Source organism: Pongo abelii, chromosome 16 (genome assembly GCF_028885655.2).
Source record: "Pongo abelii isolate AG06213 chromosome 16, NHGRI_mPonAbe1-v2.0_pri, whole genome shotgun sequence".
Lineage (NCBI taxonomy): Eukaryota > Metazoa > Chordata > Mammalia > Primates > Hominidae > Pongo > Pongo abelii.
The window spans coordinates 65,923,206-65,945,334 of record NC_072001.2 but is presented as its reverse complement, the minus strand read 5'-3'; the positions used below and the strand labels follow the sequence as shown (position 1 = coordinate 65,945,334).

General features: G+C 43.5%; 1 long non-coding RNA gene across 2 annotated transcripts in view; it reads left to right on the top strand.

Moving 5' to 3' along the window:
• The first annotated feature begins 3,553 nt into the window (after nucleotides 1-3,553).
• The window catches only part of LOC112129045 (uncharacterized), a 56,478-nt gene continuing 37,902 nt past the window's right edge, over nucleotides 3,554-22,129 (top strand). Inside the window, exon 1 of one of the 2 annotated variants that reach the window (XR_008513631.2) lies at nucleotides 3,554-3,735. This is a non-coding gene — a long non-coding RNA (uncharacterized LOC112129045). The remainder of the gene's footprint in view (nucleotides 3,736-22,129) is intronic. The other variant, XR_010137473.1, reaches the window with a different exon arrangement.

Genomic DNA, 22,129 nt, shown 5'->3' with positions numbered 1-22,129 from the left:
TTGGTTTTGTATTTTCATTGTTGTTGTTATTGATTTTTCTCATCTGTAAAATGAAGATCTGTTACTTTAAGCAAATGTCATGATGCTCAGATAAAAGCCGTGGTTAGATGTCACCTTGAAGACTGTCGTTCTGCACAAATTAATAAAAGGGATCCTTATCACGGACTCTTCCCTTTCATATCCACCGCATCTGTGAAAGGGAGAGTGTCTGAGGGAGAATTTCATTTGACATTTAGAAAAATGAGAGTGAAATGGGTTTTCCTTATTTGGTTTCTCCACTTTATAAGCCATATACCCAGATTATATACAGACACATGCAGGGGGCTGCAGAGGGACTGGAAAACCTGGTCCCAGGTGGCCTGTGGACGGGAAAGCCAGCAGACGTGTGAGGGGAGAAAGGAGCTTATTAAACAAACCTCACTGGCAGTCCTTCTCCTCATCTCTTTTCCAGATGCGCCTGAAAATGCTCCGCCAAGAATTCTAATGAGAAACAGATTTCCTCTGGCTCAGCCCGTCCTTCACCTGCAGATTTCTAAGCAGAGATATTGCTGTCCACTCCTGCCGAGAGTCCAAGGGGGGTTTGTTTTAAATTCTTTTCTGCAGGAATTGGAGCTTTGAACGTTTGGGAACACATTTCAGATTTCTCTTCTTTTATACTTTAGCCAAAAAGCACGGGGTCAAAATATGAAAGGAAGCAAACACAGTCATTTGGTGGAGGGTTGGGGCTAATCACCTCGAAGTCCTGGTTGTTCATCAGCAAGCCCTTAAGTTGAAAGTGCAGGGATCCCAGTTTGCACGGAGAAATGTTTGTTCTGTCGTGTGAATGTTCCTGTTTGTGGTCCCACCCACAGACTCCAGCGTGGGTCAATGAGTCTATTGTGAAGCAAAGAAAGCCAAAGCAAGACCTTAGCCAGAAAGATGTGAAAGTGGGTTTTGTCCCTTTAACCTGAAACAGACGTTATGAAAGAGATTAGCCAACCTCTACTATGTGGGATCGGGAAATGTCCTGAATTTTCATAGCTTTGGAGAGTTCTAAGACAAACATGGTCTCTGCTTTTGCCCTCGCGGTCAGAACTCCAAGCCTGCCTGGCCCCCTGCAGCCCTGCCATTGTCTCTCGCAGCCCCGTCTCTCTCTGTCTTATTTGCTCTGCTTCCCACAGGCTTTGCCTGCTCAGTCCACAGGATGGAGGGAGGGTGGGGGCATTTCTTCCAGCAACCCAGCACAGACCCTCGACTCCCCCTGGGTTTACACATCACTGTGGAAAGAGCATTATTTTCATTTCCTATGTCATCTTGTCTCAAAAAAAAATCCTTATTTCTTAAAAGCTTCCCTTCCTTTGAGCAATCAGGATGGAGGTTTGCTAAAACATACTTTGGCTTGTGGCTGGGCATGGTGGCTCACACCTGTAATCCCAGCACTTTGGGAGGCCGAGGTGGGCAGATCACCTGAGGTCAGGAGTTCAAGACCAGCCTGGTCAACATGATGAAACCCCGTCTCTACTAAAAATACAAAAATTAACCGGGCATGGTGGCTCAGGCCTGTAATCCTAGCTACTAGGGAGGATGAGGCAGGAGAATCGCTTGAACCCAGGAGGTGAAGGTTGCAGTGAGTCGAGATTGTGCCACTGTACTCCAGCCTGGGCGACACAGTGAGACTCTGTCTCAAAAAAAAAAAAAATATATATATATATACACACACATACACGTATATATATACGTAAGTGTGTGTGTGTGTGTGTGTATATATATATATAAAAATATTGGCTTGTATCTGTCTGTGTGGTGGGAAAGGAGAGATCTTGACTTCGGTTGACTCTGCCATCCCAACTTCTGCTCCCCCAGTACCAGACTCCCTTTAATGAGAGTGATTTGCTCTTTGAACCAAGTTTCATCAACAGCCAAGTTTGCCAAGACAAACTCTTTACCTGGGAGGAACTCCCCTGAAAGCCTAGTGTTCAGAGCATGTGTTGTCTGGCAAATGAATGCTCAAAGGCTAAAACTAACTGGAAAACGACTTCTATTAACAAGTTTGTCAGCCTAAATAACAGACTCTGAGAGGAAATTCAGGAACAGGTATTGCAATGGAATACGCTTGCCATGGTAAACTGTGCGACATTCACAGAGGTAAAGGAAGACAAACGTTTTTAAAGGAAAAAATGAGGAGGATGATATAATTGTTTTGAGATAATTATCCTTGCCTACAAAGATCAATAACAAAGGTGGTGTCCTTCCGAGGCTGGACAGGCAGTTGCTGGGCAGTTGTCCTCACAGAAATGTTTTTGTGTAAGGTTGTGATGGTCTTTGGGCGAGGTTGTGATTTTTGCAGTCTTTTGTGATAGTTCTTGTTATCAGGCATTTGTGCATAAGAACCCTTCTTCATGGCCTTCCTGGTTGTATTTGTCAGGATTTTTAACACAAGTGACTCCACTTTGATTCTGACAACTTTCACAAGTTACTCAGGAAAAAAAAGCTGGAAGCAAAACTGGATTTTTCATGTGCTCAAAAATATGGAATCCAGAAGCTGGGTGCAGTGGTTTATGCCGGTAATCCCAGCTACTCAGGAGGCTGAGGCAGGAGGATTCCAGTAGCCGAGAAGTTCAAGACTAGCCTGGGCAACATAGAGAGACCCCCTCATCTCAGAAAAAACTGGAATCCAAACATCACATCAAAAATAAAAATGCTTAACAAAAGAAAGGATATAAGGAAATATTCCAAAATGTGCTAAGGCTGGGAGGAGTAAAGGGATGAAAATGAGCTTCAAAGGGGTCAGGCCACCCGCTTCCCTGGGAGCTCTGAGCAAACCGTTGTATGTCATTAAGCCTCAGTGTCTTCATCTGAAAACAGAAATAAGGCTTCTTCCCATGAGAGTTCTTGCAAGGATTAAATAAGGTGATGTGTATCAAGTTCTAACGTGGTCTAGTCATGTGAAACTTTCATTAGCTTTATGTTGGACTACTGTTCTGCATCTTCTAAATTTTCAAGATGTGGATTTTAACTTTATAAAGGGAAACACTAAGCTTAAAATAATTACAACAACAATATGGTTCATGTTATAGGGACATTTCACGCAAGGAAATATTACCCAGATTAGATGTCACATCTGGGGTGGGACAACTTCTAAAAAAGGCATCCTGAAGCTTTAGTAAGATCTAGCCTAAAAATGCGATCATTTTGTCCTGCCAGTAAATGAGGCTGGGACCTAAATCTGTCAGTTTAGAGAGCGGGTTCTGTGTCTCAGTCACTGGACTTCTCCAGACAGCACATCTCCAGGATGCTATTGCCTCCCACGGTGATGCAAGGAACTTTGCTTTCTGCTTTGAAATATGCCCCCGAAGGCCAAATCTCTCTGAGAAATGAGAGTTCCACCATATCCTCTGAAATGGCAACATTCCTCTCATCCAAAGTTTTTATTAGCATCCTTTTGTAACCCATTAAGTCCTTAACAGCAGCTTTGAGGAGTCACACCTGTTTTTCATCAGGATTGCAACCGTAAGCCAGCACAAACATGTGTGATAAGTTGATGCTAAAATGCCATGACACACTCCTTGGATTTACTAGCATTTAATAAATGAAGGAGAAAGCTTTGCCTTTTATAGCCCTGAGCCTCCCAGGCCTAAAGCAGATGGAGCGGTTGCCTCCTGCAAAGCATTCATTGCTCATTGCTTCCAAATCCAAGGAACAGGCACCTCGGATCACTGTGCTGTGAGGGCAGGAGGATCCTTCTTTTGGAAAGCGGTAAGTCCAGCGTTCTCAACCCTGACCATTGCTCAGCATCAAGTGAGGAGCTTTTGAAAAATACCCAGGCCTAGGTACCAGTCCCAGAGATTCAGATTTAGTTGGTCTTGGGGGAACTCTAGTAGCCTTAATTTTTAGCAGCTTCCTCAGAAGTCTCTCATCCTGATATCTGTTAAAAATGATTTGGACCACAGGCAGTCTAGGGCAGTGGGAAGAACACGGACTTTGGAGACAAAGAAATAATGGATTTAAATTCACTGGAAAGGATAAGCTGTGTTATTTTAGACAAATTTCTTAAATTCTTTGAGTCTTAGTTACTGCACTTGAAAAATGAGGTTAATAATATGTATCTCTTAAGGCAAATAAATGGGAGTTTGTTATGTAGATTCCCCTGGTGACATCTTCAGACTGATAAGGATTTAAAGTTATCTTCAGTAATCAACTTTTATCTTTCTTGGTAGAGAGGGGAGGAGAGACGCCTCATAAACTTATGTCCTGCTTTTAGGTTTTTAGGCACATTTTAGGGGAGGGCAGAGAGCATTTCTGGTATCTGCTCTTTCTCAGTTGCCTTCAGCTCACAACAGTCCTCATGCCAAAGTGGCATATTTTGGGGTGGCATCTATAGGCATCTTCTATATGAATTGAGACAGAGTGGTATTGGTGAATGGAATGAGAAGAAAGCCCAGCCATAGACCCGCACAGGTGTGGTCAATTGACAAAGATGCAATGGTAAATCAATGAAGAAAGGATAGACTTTTCAACAAATTGTGCTGGGATAATTGGATATCCATATGCAAAAGTAACAAAAAATCTTGACCCTTGGCCCATACCCTAGGTACCTAATTTTGTACCTTGTACAAAAATTAACTCAAAATGCATCATAGACCTAAATGTCAAACCTAAAACAATAAAACTATTGGAAGAAAGCTTGAGAGAAAATCTTTGTGATGTTGAGTTAGGCAAAAATTTCTTAGATACAACAATATCAAAAGCACAGTCCATAAAAGAAAAATTGATGAATCAGAGTTCATCAGAATTAAAGCCATCTGCTCTGTAAATGACATCGCTAAGCAAATGAAAAGACAAGCCACAGGCTAGGATAACGTATTTGCAAAGGATATATTTGACAAATAACTTAAATTCAGAATATATAAAGAACCCTCAAAACTCAATAACCTAACCAAAAAAATGGGCAACATATTTGTACAGGAAGCTCACCAAAGAACATATATAGATGGCAATTAAGCATAGAAAATATCCTCAGCATCATTAGTTATTAGGAAAATGCAAAATAAAACCACCACACACCTATTCGAATGGCTAAAAAAATTTTTTTTAATGACAATATCAAGTCCTGGTGAAGATGGAGAGCAACCACACCTCTCACAAATTACTGATGGGAGGGGAAAGTTCAGTGAAAAAGTTTGATAGGGTATCTCTGGATTGAAGAAATATAGTACCTTGTTTTCTGTGTAGATGGGCTTGATCCAAAGGCAGGAGTGGAAAGTGAGTGGCGATTGGTCCTGAGGTCAGCCACAAAGTTAAGTGAACTGTGTTGAGAAAATCAGACCAGTGGTTTCAAATCCAGGTCAGTGGACCCCTGAGGATTTATCTGAAAAGGTAGCGAGTGGAACTGTGGAGTTATTTTTCACATTTCAAGAAAAAGCCTAAGGAAAATCATGTTTTACCTGAGATAAGGTTCCCTTGGCAGGCTGAGTAAAATCTCATGTTCTTTTCCTTTTGGCTGGAATTTCTTTTCTGCTGATTATATCTAATTCATAGAGAATTTTTTAAAGCCAACATGCAAGTTGGTGGATAAAAGTACTTCATAGGAAGAGGCCTAGCAGGAAAAGTTATAGAATGGGGTTTTTGGTGATGAAAAGTTTGTGACTGGCCAAACTAAGCCATGCATTTGAGGGTGATGAAGGAACACTCTCCTTCAGCAAGGTCTGAGTACCCACAAGTTTTAACATGTCCAAGATAGCTTACGGCTTGTTGTATCTGATGTTAGAGAACCCTCCCCCCACCCTCCAGGTCTCTTCAAGTCTGTAGGAGCTCCAAATGGACCTGTATGTAATTTGGAGACTGAAAATAATACAAACCCCTGAGTCTGATTCAACACCACCACGCATCACTCTTTTTTTTTTTTTCTTTTCTTTTTGAGACAGAGTCTTGCTCTGTCCCCAGGCTGGAGTGCAGTGGCGCGATCTCAGCTCACTGCAACATCCACCTCCTGGGTTCAAGTGATTCTCCTGCCTCAGCCTCCCAAGTAGCTGAGACTACATGTGTGTGCCACCAGGCCCAGCTAATTTTTGTATTTTTAGTAGAGATGGGGTTTTACCATGTTGGCCAGGGTAGTCTCAATCTCTTGACCTCGTGATTCACCCGCGTTAGCCTCCCAAAGTGCTGGGATTAAAGGTGTGAGCCACTGTGCCTGGCCAGGGCACTCTTAATGAAAAGAAGTACCTTTCCAGGGCTGAAACTGAGCCTCCTTATTGACATTAGCACATCAGTTTTATGATTGTTCATCATAATAAAACAAATTAGGGTTTTGCACCCACGAACACTAGAAAAAGTGACACCAAGCCCTGGCTAAGGTTGGAAGATGTGGAGATTGTAACAGCAACCTTAGATGCACCTGTACGCAAGCAAATTAACATGCCCTCCCCTTCTCGGCTTGCACAGAGCTCAAGGGAGCTTAACAGGATTAGGAGCAAATACCTTGTTGTTATTTTTAACATTGCTCAGCTCTCTTATAAATCTCTCCATTGTCCCTGCCAGTAACCTCTTCCTAAAGGGAGGCATCCAACCTTAGAGACATAACAGGCAGAATTGGCAATAATTCATTCAAGGTCTTACCTAGTAGTGGCTCGTGGAGTTTAGTACCTAAAAAAGAGATTCATAACGTGGTAGAAAGTTTACGGGCCTTGAAGTTAGATAGATCTAGATTTGAATTCTGATTCTGCAGCTTATGAGTCTTGCTCAAGTTATCTTGACCCTTTGAACCTCAGTTTCCTTTAAAATGAGGATGTTATCTACCTCACAAAATTACTGTAAAGATGAACGATAATAAATGGAGAGTCCCTGACATGGAGTCGTGGAAGTTATCACCTGGTAGATGCTTAATAAATGTTGGCTACACACACACACACACATGCACACACTCACCTATGTATGCACACACATATATATACACACACACATATATACACATTTAAGATTTAATTACTAGATAATTAGAGGAAAAATAAGATGCATACTCTTTCACTTCTGAACGTTTCTGAAATTGGGTTGTGTCTTTTAATTGATGGCAACCCAAATTTACTAGAAGCAAATAGAGGAGTGAGTTGTGACATGGTTGTCATCACTGAGCTATGCAAACTTAGCTAAATCTTTCCAAGGAGATTGCAGAATTGAGAGCTAGGAGAGGCTGCTGTGGTTAATTTGTGCCCTGTGAAAGATTATCACTAGATACTGCACATCCATCTGTCAAAAGTATCTGGGTGACTTTCAAATTTCCAGTGATATGTAATTCAATTGCAGAGAAAAGGAAACCATGAGTTTAACCAAATAGGAAACGCATGCAAAACCTGGCATATTAACTGTCTCTTCTAAGTATACTCAGGACGTCAAGTTCACGGGTACAAGTTCCATAAGTCTACATTTCTATGACAGTATTTGCCTCAACTGGGAAGAGTCTTCAGACTGTAAATGTGAAGAAAATTTAGAATTGATGGTGATATTAAAAAAGAAAATGCTATATGATTATACAGATAAATGTGCATGATATGGTTTGGCTCTGTGTCCTCACCCAAATCTCATCTTGAATTGTAATCCCCATGTTTTGGGGGAGGGACGTGGTGGGAGGTGATCAGATCATGGAGGCAGTTTCCCCCATGCTGTTCTCATGATAGTGATGGAGTTCTCAGAGATCTGATGGTTTTTAAAGTGGCAGTTTCCCCTGCGTACTGTCTCTTTCCTGCTGCCACGTATGACATGCCTGACATGCCTTGCTTCCCCTTCGCCTTCTGCCACAGTTGTAAGTTTCCTGCGGAACTGTGAGTCAATTAAACCTCTTTCCTTTATAAGCTACCCAGTCTCAGGCAGTTCTTTATAGAAGTGTGAAAATGGACTGATACAGTACACTATTATTTGTTTTTTAAAAAGTGTTTAATTTGATATGACTTTTTTTTTTTCAGTAAATCTGTATTAAGCTGATGGTGCATCTTATAACTAATGGCATCTTATAACACATTAAATACGGTCACACGAAACCATCTCTCCCATCCCTGGCTAGTACCACCTGTGCTCATGTTGATGTATTCTGTGACATTAGCTGACTAGGCTGATTCAAAATTAGCATTGTCAGGTAATCTGTGTGGCCAATGAACATTCAGCCACATTAATGATTAGGAAAACAAAAATCAAGACCGAAATGAAAGACCATTTAATTTGGCCAAAAAACTGTAAAGGTCTAATAATTCCTTTGGAGAACAGTTTGATATTTTCTCATGAAGTTGAACATCCACATACTCTATGACCTAGAAATTCCATCCCAAACCAAGAGTCTCTGCACCTGCACACCAAGAATCACATACAAGGAAGCAGTTAGTTCCCTTTGCAACTCACACAATCACACAAATGCTTTTCTTCAAGACATCCCTTGTACTTCAGTATTTAGCAGAAGTGCTTTATGCAAACTCCCTATTTTGTCACACAGAATATTAAAAAGACATGCATTCAAGGGTTGAGACTGACTAAAATTAATAACTTTTACTGCTTCATCAAGATACAATCTTGAGTGAAATTGGAAAATTTGTAGTGAGGATGTATGGGAGTGAATAATTCAATGACTACTAGTTGTGTTTAGTGCTGTTGTTTGATCTGTGTTAAGTCACCTGCAGTTTTACCTACCATTGCTTTTGTACATCAATGTGGAAAAGGCAAATAATATCTTAGAATTACTATGAAAATAGGTTTGATTTTGCAGCTTCCTTGAAAGGATCACAGGGACCCATAGGGGCAGACCAGGCTCCAAGAATGCTGCTATACTGCAGTATTCCAATATATGAATATATTATAATTTATTCCAGTGTTGGTGCACATTTGGGTAGCTTCCAGTTTCAGGTTATTACATATAGTGTGTAGCAAGGTTTTAGAATATATTCTTCTCCCTGCCGTATAAAAGTGTACTTAACCCAGCAGCTGGCATACAGTAGGCATTTAATACATTTCAATCGTGAAAATTCCTTTACAGAGGAGTCCTCATTATGCTCTGTTTAGGATTTCCCTACCTCTACCTTGTACTGTACACAGTAGGATCTCTATGCAGATGATAACAAGATATTTTCTCAAAAAGCCACAGAAAGAAATGAATTAGTTATTAGGAAAGGCAGAAACTAGAAAAGTAACTTCTGCCCTTCTACCAACCTGGGACCCTGGGATGCCTCCAACCCCAGGCTGTTACTGAACTTTTCCATAGCTTAGGAGGAGTAAAACCCCTGGGAGAACGGATGCTTCCTCCTGGCAACTGCTGCCCAATCCCCAAAGTCAGAAGCTCTCTAGCCACCACAAGGCTGCATGGAGAAAAGCTGGATGTCTGTCCCTAAGGCGTCCAGGCCTCCCTTCACCAGACACCAGGACCCAGAAGGGCCTGCTCCCTGCCCTCTGTCAGCCAGATGCGGGAGTTGGGATTCATGTTTCTGTCATTTGAAACTTCGACCCTTGGAGGAAAGATGCCAAGATGCAGGGACAATTGAAAGGTGACCTCTGGCAATGGCAGGTGTTTCTGGGATGTGCGCTTGACCTGTTGGCTGCTGTCCAGCCTCTCTTGGTTCCCATCTGTTTTCCAAGCCCAGCTTCTCCAAAAAGTTCTGCCGATTCTGTGAACACCTCAACATCCTCCCTATAGATTCCTTCTTAGCTTACATGGGCCCACTGGTTTCTGTTACTTGCACCCAATGACCTTGACTCATTCCGCACTCTCATCAGAAGCCTATTCTGAGAATCTGCTCTCGGGAGTGGGCAAGGGTCAGGCCTGCCACCCAGGGAGCCACATTAGGAGTTATTAACATGTTGGGGCAGCCTTTTGACTCCTCCTTTAGCCCTTGTCTTCCCATTCGCCTCTTGGGCCTCCCCACACATGCTGTCAGCCTTCTAAGCAGGCAGTACCCATGGCAGGCTATGGTGGCATCATGCCCTCGCAGCCTCTTTTGCTCCCATGGCTTTAGTCATGACCATCCCCACTCTCCCAGCACCTTGTTCTCACCTCCATGAAGGACAGATCACGTTCTCTTGCGGCTGTTTGTTTACTCACCTGCTGTCCCACCTGCATCTGATCACCTTAGACCTGTGAGCCATCAGCCCCTGATTCACAAATGGTGATGCAGGAAGCAGTTTACACCTTTGCCGACCCCAGCGCCCAAATGGCCAAGAGTGAAGGATAAAAGGTGCTGTTCTCACACTGCCACGGGAGCTTGAGGGCTGAGTACACAGGTCTAAAAAGAGGAGTTGCTGTCAAGGGGAAGGTTGGCCTTCATAGCACAAAGCTGAGCCATTTGCTTGGTAGAGTGCCTTTCCTTAGATTCCCGAGGACTTTTCCTAGCAAGGCACCGGGAGGAGCTGGCCCCCAAAGGAAGGTTGGAGTCACCCACCAGCTCTCTGTCCAGCCCGAGAGAGCGGCTCCAGCAGCCTCGTAGCGGAATCTCTCCGGACACAGATGTGCGAGGTTCCTCTTTACTAGAGGCAAGAATCTCTGAGCGCCCATGTGAGTGCTTCTCCACCCCAAGTCCACTTCAGAATCCTGTAACTACTGGGACAGCCAGCCAACCCTGAGAGGTGAGATCATGACTTTGGTTGAAGGGTCCTCTGTGCTGCTCCATGACACTCATGTATCAGGTCTTTCCTGACAGAGCAACTCAATGTGGAGCCCAGTGTCTTCAGCCAGGCTGCATGAGATTCCGTCTCTGCACACCACTCCTCTGGGTAAAGAGCCAGAGGTGACAGCACCTGGATCAAGCTGGGATCCCACTGCTGAAGCCTCATATGGCTCCCTCTGGCTGCCTGACCCTCTCCACCCCCTGCTTTGGGCTCCATTTGTCCAGCAACAGCCTGTTAAGTGCTGAGGCTTGCCTCCCACCACTGCAGAATTGGGGGCGGGGAGCCCTGGAGGTCATCCAGGCCTGTGCCTGGTAGGACCACCCCAACGTTTACCACTGGTCTGGGCAAATCGCTGCTTCCCAGAAGTGGCTTTACCAAGACAAGGGCTAACCTCACTTAGGTCCCAAAAGTGAGGTTAGCCTCTTTCTCATCATGACCCAAGCCCAGGAAGGGAGGACGCAGGGCCTATTACATGATGTCTGGAAAGTTGGAGGGTTTCTTTCACCCGGGCATGTTGCCAAATAACCTGCTCAGTGGCCACAGTCACAGCCCAAGAAGGATTCCTAAGATGAGCTTCACCCACCAATGCTCCTGAGATGGCCAAAGGCAGGCTCTTTACACTCCGGAAACCAGGAACAGGAGGCATAGGGAGAGAGAGATTTGAGTATTAAATTTAAATCTCTCCATTTAAGTTTAAATTTAATATTTAATTAAATTTAAATTTAGAAAAGAAAATTAAAATGAAACAGATTGCTCAGCTGATTGAAACTCCTGATTTGTATGTTTCTAAGCTCAGAGAATGATCCCTTGAGGACTCATGGCTGGTGGCCACTAGTGATGAGACAAAGGCAAGAAAGGGGTCCTGGGCTCACTACACTTCTGGCCCCAGTGCCCTGCACCATTTTTGCTCTGTACCTCACCCCAAAAATGCCAGACAGCAGAGGGAACCCTGGGCTGAGATGGAGAGACCTGGGACCTAGTGCCAGCTCTCCCATGGAGTGACCTTAGACACCCCCTTTCATGAACCAAGCCTCAGCTTCCTCATCTATAAAGAAGAAGGACAATGGGCTATCACTTGCAAACCCTGTAGAGTTTTTGTAAAGCTCCGGAAAGACAGGGCATGAGAAGCGTGCAGTGGGAAGAACCTCACAATGTGAGCTATTGTTAGTGTTATTTTTGCTCACAGATTATGGCCATCCCTGCCTGGGAGGCGGCATGAGGAGTATGCCAGGCTGGCAGGGAATGCCGTGGCCATGGGCATGGGGGACCTGGCAGTGGCCTATGATTCCAGGGAGTGTGCCCAGGAGCTAGGTGTCTAAGCAAATGCAGGCCTCCCTGAGGATGTGGACAGTCATGCATCCCACAGAGGGTCTGAGTGGGTAGCTATGGGCACCCCAGGTTTCTGGACCAGCTGTTCCTCCAGCCTGTCTTGGAGCTGGAAGCAGAATAGAGACCAGAGTCTGGGGTCAGGGTTGAGGTGGGGGCTGCTGTGAAGCTGCCTTGAGCATTTGCTGTGGGAATGCTGGCAGTCACATGCCTTCTGCCATTGCCTGCCCGGCTGGGTAAAACTGAGCTTCTGTGCCTTTAAAATTGTTTGACATCTTTGAGATTGGAAACAGAGCTCCCCAGTGGAAGGCCAGCAGTAGCTATGGAATGCTATTCTAATATAAAACTTGCTCTCGGTGGATTTAAACTGATACTCCCACTGGCAGGCTTTGGAGCAAAATCACCTATTATGGTCCTGGAAAAGGCCCCAGATTCTCTGGGCTGATCTTTGCCCATGTGGGTTAGTGAGAATAGAGCTGTTTTCCCTCTCAGGCTATGCAGCCTCATCTCCCACCCTCAGCTGACCAGACAACCCTGAGATTCTAGTCCGGATACAGGACTGAGAGCTCAGGGCTGGGGGGAGTCCCTATGGTGTTTTGCTCTAAGACACTCTCTAGCCCAACCCCTTAGGGGTGCCTGGCCAAGGGCTCAACATCAGCAGATGGCAAAGTTCGCACTGGCAGCCAGGTCTCCATTCCAGGCTGTCTCCCTCTCCCAGACCATAACGTCGAGGATGTGGGCCCATTTCGCAGTGGGGGTAAGGCTGGGTACTCCAGTTTCTCCTCATGGCCAGTTAGCTCCCGAGGGGACGGTTCCTTCTTCCCACTGCGGGGACCCTCATGACCGCCTGGGGACTCTCCAGCTAATCCCTCCTGGGCCTGGCCCTCCCGTGGTCAAGTCCTTTGTTCCAGTGGAGGCTCTGGAGGCAGAGAGAGCAGGGTTAAATCCTGATCTGCAAGCTTACTTAGGGCAAGTTACTTAGGCCTTTCTGATCTATCAGTTTCTTCCCCTGTCAAATGGGAATAGTAATTACACACATTTCAGTGTTAAGAGAATGAAATGAGCTAGATTAGAATCAACAGCCTAGCACAGTGGCTCTCAAAGTGTGGTCCAGGAGTCCCCAAGACCCTTTCAGGGTAGCTTCGAGGTCAACACTGTTTTCATGAAAATACCAACATGTTATTTGTCTTTTTACTCTCATTTTCTCACCTTCGTGGTTTCCAAAGCCTACTGGCTCTTACAGCTGTTGGGATGTGTGCTGTGTATTCTTCTTTTTAAAATATTCTCAGTTTCAATTTATAAAATGGTAGTGATCCATAAACAGAAGTCTGGGGCCATCAGTAATTTTTAACGGGTCTCAAGACCAAAAACATGGAGAGAACCACTGGACCAGCACAACACTGGGTGCTTACTAGGTTTTCTTTTCACTGGCTCTGAGCTGTCTTCCTTGCCCTGTTTCCCCATTCCTTGATGCAGGGAGTTCCTGTCCTTTGCACCATAAGGGATGCATTTTATTGTTCATTTACTCCCAGCCCTACTTACTGCACCTTCACATGTGGAAAGACTCTACCTACCAACTTGATGCCTTAGTAATGGTTGTTTTTCTCATGTTGCAGAGCCCGAGTGCCCACAGGCCAGAAGTATTATTACCTCACTGTGCTGATTTCATCCTGGTAAAAACAAAACAACAACAACAACAAAACAAATACATTCGGCTTTTATGAAGGCTGAGCAGCCTCATTGAAGTTTGTCACGGTCAGATGAAGACCTGTGGGCTTGCTCTGGCTGGACAGAAATCGGGGTGCACAGGAATGTGGCTTTAGCCTTGGTAGTTAGGCGAGATTTGCTTTGCTTTGTCTTCAGCCTTTGGAAGGCCACATACTCAAATGCCTACTTCAAGATACTGTGTCTTCCCTGAACCTGAGGGTGATCAATGATCTTCTTACTGTATGTGCATGTTATTGTATTAGGGTTTGGTCAGAAAAACAGAAGCCACTCTAGGTATTCAGAGAAGGAAGAGAGGTTCAATACAGGGAACTAGAGGTATTCACGACCTCACAAGAGCAGCAGGAAGAAAGGGCAGAAAGGCCACTTTGAAATCTGGAAGTTCAGAGATCCCAGGGAAGTGGCCATGAATGGTGTCTGCTTCCAGCAGCATCAAAGTGGGAGATTCTCAAGGAGATGCCAGAACGCCATGCAAAACCCTACAGGAGCAGCTGCTGCTGCTGCGAGCTGGCCTGTCCTGCCTCTCAAACACTGGCTTCTCCTTCTCTTCTGCATCCCCCAAACAAGTGAGAGTAGAATCTAACCTGAAGCCTGCCAGCCAGAGAGTCTGGGAAGCGTTGTTTCCAGGCTTCTTGCCCCTACGGTTTGGGTGATTGCTTAGGTCAGGGAGTTGACACACAGTATCTCTCATGGTTGCATATCATAGCTAGCCTGTGAAATAATGGTGATGGTATGAACAAAGTATGTCAATCAGGTATACTGTTTATTAGTAGTATTTTCTTTCTTTTTTGCATTTTCTGCTTTTATATAGATATATTGTTACTATTTGAATATTTCCTCTTAATGTTTTTTTTGTTTTTTTTTTTTTTTGAGACAGAGTCTCGCCCTGTCACCCAGGCTGGAGTGCAGTGCCGTGATCTCGGCTCACTTCAAACTCCGCCTCCCGGGTTCAAGCAATTCTCCTGCCTCAGCCTCCTGAGTAGCTGGAATTACAGGCACCAGCCACCACACCCGGCTACTTTTTTGTATTTTTAGGAGACAGAGGGTTTCACTATGTTGGCCAGGCTGGTCTTGAACTCCTGACCTCCTGATCCACCCGCCTCGGCTTCCCAAAGTGCTAGGATTACAAGCGTGAGCCACCATGCCTGGCCCTCTCAAATTCTGATAAGGATTCTAGATGTATACTTTAGAGAAAAACAGCTCCTTGAAATATATGTAATTGTATGAGTAAAATGATGCAAAATGTAATGAGGATTGTGAATGGTGTTCATATTATGCAAAATATAAGAATTAAATTCACATAGTTTAAAAAATTAGAGGCTAGGAGCAGTGGCTCACACCTTTAATCCAGCACTTTGGGAGGCCGAGGCAGGAGGATCGCTTTAGGCCAGGGGGTCAAGACCAGCCTGGGCAACACAGCAAGGCCCCATCTCTACAAAAAATAAATTTTCTAAATTAGGAAACTAGTTAATAAAAATATTAGGAAAAATGCATTATCTCTAGATTAGCTGAGAAAGAATATTGTCTTTTTTTACTAAGTTTATAGAGTTTAATATTAAGTTTAATAAGAGAGATTAATAAGAATTTACATGATAATTCTAATCTTTGTAGAATTATTCACTAGCATTTAAACAAGAACTGTAATTTTTAGCTATTGAATTTTTTAGGGCAAAAATATTTCAAGAATATATTCTACTTGGAAATTCTTCACATTTTATTAAAGATTAATTAAAAGCAGAATGTCAGTTTTGCCACCAACCTCAAAATTTCACAAGGTGGAAAAATCTAAAATCATGTAAACATGTATGATAAATTATCTTCAATCCAGAAATAATAAAGAATACTAGCCAGATACGGGGCTCACACCTGTAATCCCAGCACTTTGGGAGATGAAGGCAGGCAGATTACTTGAGCTTGGGAGTTCAAGACCAGCCTGGGCAACGTAGCGAGACCCCATCTATAAAAAAAATAACAAAATAGCTGGGCATGGTGGCACACACCTGTAGTCCCAGCTATTCACAATGCTGAGGTGGGAGGATCACTTGAGCCCAGGAGGTCCAGGGTGCAGTGAGCTGAGATTGTGCCACCGCACTCCAGCCTGAGTGAGAGTGAGACCCTGTCTCAAAAAAAAAAAAAAAAAAAAAAGGATATTGAGAATATGAAACAAAGAAGTACTAGAGAAAAATTAGGGGCTCTAAACACACTTTGATCTTCTTAATCATCAAACTTCATAACAACACATTTTTGTAAAAATGCTTTAAGAAGATAACTCCTTATAGTTTTGAATCCTGGAGACTGAATTTTTAAATTGTCAGGATGATTGCTGTAGACCACTAATCATTTTCATAAGCTGAAGATAAGAAATTTTTAAAAGATTTTCCTGAGTTATTTTATTTGTTCCCTATTTCTGCTATAACAAAGTAACCACAGATTCAGTGGCTTAAAACAACACACATTTATTATCTTACAGTTCTGGAGGTCAGAAGTCCAAGATAGGTTTTATTGAGCCCAGAGTTATGAGCAGGATTGTGTTTCTTCAGGAGGCTCTAGAGGAAAATCCATTTCCTTGCCTTTTCAGCTTCTGCGGGCTGCCTACATTCTTTGGCTTTCAGCTCCTTCTTCCATCTTTAAAGCCAACTGTAGTATCTTCAAACCAATTCCCCCACCACCTGCCTGCCTGCACCCTGCTTGCACCCTGCTTGCTCTTGCTCACTCTTGCTCACTCTTGCTCTCCCTTTCTCTCCCTTTCTCTCCCTTTCTCTCCCTTTCTCTCCCTTTCACCTCTTCTTTTGTCACACCTCCTTCTCTGACTCCATACCTCTCCCTTCCCCTTATAAAGTTTAGGCTCACTTATAAACATCAGGCTCACTCAGTTAATCCAGAATAATCTCCCCATTTCAAGATCTTAATTACACCTTGAAAATCCCTTTTGCCAAGGGAACACTCATACACTGTTGGTGGGAGTGTAAATTAATTCAACCATTGTGGAAAGCAGTGTGGTGATTCCTCAAAGAGCTATAAACAGAACTACCATTAGACCCAGCAATCCCATTACCGGGTGTATACCCAGGGGAATGTAAATCATTCTATCATAAAGATACATGCACGTGAATATTCATTGCAGCACTATTCACAATAGCAAAGACATGGAATCAACATAAATGCCCACCAATGACAGAATGGATAAAGAAAATGTGATACATATACACCATGGAATACTACACAGCCATAAAAAAGAACAAGATCATGTCTTTTGTGGGAACGTAGATGGAGCTAGAGTCTATTATCCTTAGCAAACTAACACAGGAACAGAAAACGTAATACTGCATGTTCTCACAAGTAGGCGCTAAATAATGAGAACACATGGAAAAAAGAAGGGAATAACACATACTGGGGCCTACTGGAGAGTGGAGGATGGCAAGAGGGAGAGGAGCAGAAAAAATAACTAGTGGGTACAAGGCTTAGTACCTGGGTGACAAAATAATCTGAACAAAAAACCCCCGTGACATGAGTTTGCCTATATAAAAAACTTACACATGTATCCTTGAACTTAAAATAAATTAAAAAAAAAAAAAAAGACTACAAAAAGAAAATCCCTTTTACCATGTAAGGTAATATGCTCACAGGTTTGGGTTATTAAAATGTGAACATCTTTGTGGGCTCTTGTTCTTCCTATCACAGTTATAAATCATAAAAACATGTTACTGAAAAACATTTTCCAAAATTACATTGCCTTGAGTCAAAAGGTTAGTGATATCATTAAATGTGCCAGCTAAAAGTGAACAACTACTTAGTAATGTAAATATGCAGTATAATAACTGTAGGAGCAATCCAGCAACTGACAGTGCTGTTTGTTTTCCTGTATTGTGTCAAAGTTTAACATTTTAATAACTAAGGTTTTCATAATAAAATTATAAGAATAACTTAAAAATAAAATTACAGGTTTGTTTGTATATCTCAGAAGGTTTTCTGTGATTGTGATATTTGGCTTTTGTTGAATATTTATTTTGATACTTTGACTTTCAGTTTTAGGTTAAAATATATTTTGGATACACTTTTGCTAGGCCTTTCCAAATTGATATAGCACAGGGGTGGAGAGATAGTAATGCTATTTTTCTTTTTTTTTTTCTTTTTTCTTTTTTTGAGACGGAGTCACGCTCTGTCACCCAGGCTGGAGTGCAGGGTTGCAATCTTGGCTTACTGCAACCTCTGCCTCCCGGGTTCATGCCATTCTCCTGCCTCAGCCTCCCGAGTAGCTGGGATTACAGGCATGCACCACCATGCCTGGCTAATTTTTGTATTTTTTGTAGAGATGATGTTTCGCCATTTGGCTAGGCTGGTCTCAAACTCCTGGCCTCAAGTGATCCACCCACCTCGGCCTCCCAAAGTGCCTATTTTTCTTTACTATACTTTTCTTTATGCCCAAAATAATGGATATATAATACATTGAACTTATTTGAAACTGTCTTTCATTGTACATTTTCTGTCATTCGTACATGGATGGCATGAGACTCATCCACTCGCCAAGGACAGAGTTATTACCATGGCAATAGACAAAAAGTCTGTTAGTATAATTTTAAAAGTTCTCTCTTTTTATAAATGGACTTTCATAGTTTTACTTTTCTTTTTTGGTGGCTTTTGTGATTTTCTGAGCTAACTTCCTGGAAGGCAGGATTTAAAACCTGGATAACAATATTCCAAGGAATGGCACTATGATGGGCACATTCCTGGTTTTCTGGTGTTCAGCTGACTGACACTGGCCCTCCAGGTCCCTGTTGATGGGCCAAGCTGAGGGCTGCAGGTGCTTCTGTGCATATCCAGGACATGTTCCTCACTTGAGCAACCAAGAGGCTAGGCAGAGTCTTATTAGAGCAGAAGCGATTTCCTATTTCATTTCCTTTCCTTTCTCACTCACTCTCTCTTTTTCATTTTCATTTTCATTTTCTTTTTCTTTTTCTTGAGACAGGGTCTTGCTCTGTCACCCAGGCTGGAGTGCAGTGGCACTATCATGGCTCACTGCGTCCTCCAATTCCTGGGTTCAAGCAATCCTCCCGCCTCAGCCTCATGAGTAGCTGGGACTGTTTGTGGGTACCACCATGCCTAGCTTATTTTATTTTATTACAGAGATGGGGGTCTCACTATGTTCCCCAGGCTGGTCTCAAACTCTTGGCCTCAAGGCAGCCTCCCACTTCAACCTCTCAAAGTGCTGGGATTACAGGCATGAGCCACCGCACCAGGCCTCTTTTCTTGTTTTTTCTAGTGAATGCTGTCAGCTTCATTTACTTTTAACCAGCCAAATAAGGAGTTGGAGGCCAGAGCTAAGTCACCCTGTATTTCTTACTTAGTTCAATATGTTTTATTGCTTTCACATGTTGGCGACCTGGACAGCTGCTTGACTGGTCTAGTACTTAATTCAGTTCCATGAAGAATAGAAGCTAGGATGTTCGTCAGGCTTTCTGGAATGCTAACAATAGTTTATGAGCATTCCGCCTCCTTCATTATTACAGCTGGGAATAACTTCCTTACAAGCTTCTCCATAATCTTCATCTTCTCTTAGGAAACTTGAGGCCTAGGTTGGGGCTAGATGTGGACCCCATCACTCTGTAGGAGTTTCTGAAAGACTTTCTGGCCCCATTACCCAGAGCAGACATACTAGGAATTAGAGAAAATTTGGACTTTTTTTTGGTTGTTTTTTTAATTACAGGGGTCCTTCACCAAGTTGGGTCCAGGAAAGTTTGTGCAGAAGGAGTGGCTTAAGTAATTCATTTGTGTAAAGGTTAAGAGTAAGGACCCTATTGGGGAAAGGGATGAGGGAGAAAGTTTAATCCAAGGATGGACTCCAGGGATAGGGCAAAGGAAATAGGGGTTGGTGATAAGGGGCAAGAAGTAAGCAGAGACCAAAAGAAATGCTGAAGTTAATTTTCTAGGGCTGCCCATAGCATCATAGACTGGGTGTTTTAGCAATAGAAACTTATTGCCTTACAGTTCTGGAGCCTACAAGCCCAAGATCAAGGTGTTGACAGAGTCGATTCCTTCTCAGGGCTCTCGGGGAAGGATCTGTTCCCAGCTGCCTCTTTCTTTGGCTTGCAGATGGCCATCTTCCCCTTACATCTTTTCATATGGTCTTCCCTCTGTGTGTCTGTCTCTACATTTCCCCTTTTTATAAGGACACCAGTCATACTGGATTAGGGCCACCCTGAAGATTTCACTTTACCTTGATTTCCTCTGTCAAGATTCTATCTCCAAAGAGTCACATTTTGTGATTTGGGGGGGCAGTTCGGACTTTAATATATGAATTTTGGGGGAGACAAAATTCAACCCATGAGTATGCTCACGATGAAGAAAAAAGTGCATATATGTCATGATCCTATTTTGTGCAAATACTACACTTACACATAAACACGCAGGACACACGCACAGAAAGAACACTGACCAAGCGCTCACCTGCGGGTGGTTGAATTTAAATTGATATTTTAAAATGATACTTTCTTGTATTGTAAATTTTTTTTACCTTGAATATATTAGCTGTATAATCTGGTAAATATTCTAATTAATAAACATTAGGGGGAAATAAAAGAGTAAAGGCTGCCTGGGCTCAAGTCCTGGCTCTGCCACTTAGTAGCTGCATACGTTAGGTTAGATAATTAACTTCTCTGTGCCTCAGTCTCCTCATCTATAAAATGGGAATAATAAATTGCACCTCACAGGGTTGCATGAAGATTGCACCAGTTAATATGTGTAAAGCGCTTACAGCAGAGATAAAAACATTTGCTGTTATTCATTTATTGCACCAATATTTTTGAAGCCATCATTTGTACTGCTTTAGGTGCTGGAGACCAAGTGTGCCACTAGCCGAATAATAACATCTACTGAGCCGTTTCTTTGGGCTGGGTACCATTCTAGACCTTTTATGCATATTTGTGCATCTAATTTTCCATATCACTCTGACGTAGGTATTATTTCCATTACTCTCTTGCAAAAGGGAACTAAGGTACAAAGACTGTTAGGTAGCAGAGCACGATTTGAGCAGTCTGGCTCTTAAGCATTTTGCGGCCACCTCCCAAGTGCATGCAATACAGAGCTACTGGAGGGCTACGATGGTGGAAGACAGACTGGGACATTACCAGTCATGGCACATGAGCTATTTAGGAAGAAATGATACTTACACTTAGACAAAGCACTTCAAACCAAAGATTGGGGTGCACGTACAGCCACTGTTTTACTACACAGTGTCTCTTGGCTGGGCCCAGGGACGCAGGGCTGGAGATTGGAATTAGGTAGCTTCAAATGAATTCTTCTGCCTTGAGTTTTCTTTTGCAATAGCAGTAGCATTTGTATGTTAGGTCCCATGACCACCATTTCATTTCATTCTCAAAAGGAGCCTATGATTCAAAAGAACAGAGGCTCAAAGGGGTTTAAGAACCTTCCCAAATTCACACAGAAAGGAAGGGACAGAGCCAGGACTAGAGGTTGGGTTTCCTGATTGCTGACCCACAGCAGCTGCTTCTTCTTGGGACCCTGTGGCCTCCCTGGGGGATATGTCCTTCCCCAGGAGAGTGTGGGCATGAAGGGATTCTTCCCGGTACAGAAGAGCATCATCCATGTGTTCAGGGAGCTCCTTCCGCTCCTGCTTCTGTATCTGCTTCTGCTCTGCGAGGGCAGGGTCTCCAGCTCCATGCTTCCTCAGCATGGAATACAGGGTCTGGCACAGATAGTCCTGGATAGGCAGGGCTGGAGGGGACCTGGAGATTGCCTTGTTTTTAATCATTGTTAAAGCATCAGAACATTTTTCCAAATGGAATATACATGGGACCCCAATACAAAAAGCAGATAAAAGCAGTGCTGTTGAAGCAGGTGTGTGGGGGTCTAGGCCTAACCTTTAGCCTCCTCTTCATAGACTCCTGCCAGGAGGCTCCTGGGAACCTCTTAAAAACCCTGAACTCCAAGGAAATTCAGAGTGAAAACTGCCAACCTCATCCACCTTCTCCACAGCTGGGAAGACTGAGACTCAGAGTGGGGAGGTGACTTCTCACAGATCCCTAACAAGGGTGTTCAGGTCAGGGTAATGAAGACAGGTGCCCTGACTCTGAGCCCATACTCTTTCCAGTACCCCCACTCTTCTATCTTCATAGCAGGTATTCAGTAAATATTTGTTAAACGAATATGTGAACTTTCCCAGAAAGTCTTCCATGATTTTTCCCCTGTCCTGACCCCACTTCCTTCACCCCGAGAGCCTTTTTGTTTGTTTCTGAGACAGAGTTTCTCTCTTGTTGTCCAGGCTGGAGCGCAATGGCGCAATCTCAGCTGACTGCAACCTCTGCCTCCTAGGTTCAAGCAATTCTCCTGCCTCAGCCTCCCGAGTAGCTGGGATTATAGGCGCATGCCACCACACTCAGCTAATTTTTGTGATGTTTAGTAGAGACAGCATTTCACCACATTGGCCAGCCTGGTCTCAAACTCCTGA